This window comes from Engraulis encrasicolus, unplaced genomic scaffold (genome assembly GCF_034702125.1).
Source record: "Engraulis encrasicolus isolate BLACKSEA-1 unplaced genomic scaffold, IST_EnEncr_1.0 scaffold_614_np1212, whole genome shotgun sequence".
Lineage (NCBI taxonomy): Eukaryota > Metazoa > Chordata > Actinopteri > Clupeiformes > Engraulidae > Engraulis > Engraulis encrasicolus.
Genome location: NW_026945933.1, coordinates 4307 through 5000, shown reverse-complemented (window position 1 = coordinate 5000; position 694 = coordinate 4307).

Here is a 694-nt window from a genome sequence, read left to right as displayed (position 1 = left end):
GTGCGTGGATGCACGTGTGTGTTTGTGTGTCTGCATGCGTGTGTGCAAACTGAGCCACAGACTGGCGAAAGCACACACACAGATGACGTAGCTGCTCATGTGGAAAGAAACGACATGACTGACCCACCAACACACAGAACTCGCCACAAACTGAACCAGCTTTCGGAACAGCTGGAAGATCTGTCACAGAAACTGGCAGCAAACCGCTCGCCGGAGATCAAGTGTTCACCTCCTTGTCGGACTGGCAAAGTGCCATCGGCATCACCAATTCCACCTCCCAGGTCTGCCAAAAAGCGACTGTCAACACAGGAAATAGGAAATGTGGTTTCCTCAAAACCAAACTCACCCCCCAGATGTGGCGAAACGCAGCCACCAGCATCAAGCCCTGGCAACGGCGGCAAAATGCAATCACCAATGGAATCACAACCTTCCCGGAACGACGAAACACCATCTTCATCTCCCAGACTGAGATTTCCAGAAACTATGGCGAGACTACTCCCCTTTGCCAGATCTACCTTTTCTACCCCCAGACATTCCTACCAAGCCTCCTATGCGGATATTTCTCAAGGTCAACCTCATTATACCCCAAAATCTGAAAGAATACTTCCATCCACGACTGCACCCAAAAAAGGCAGAGCCCCACCACCACCTGTCTGTGCTCTGGAGTACAATAGTATCAGTGATGATGACCTTG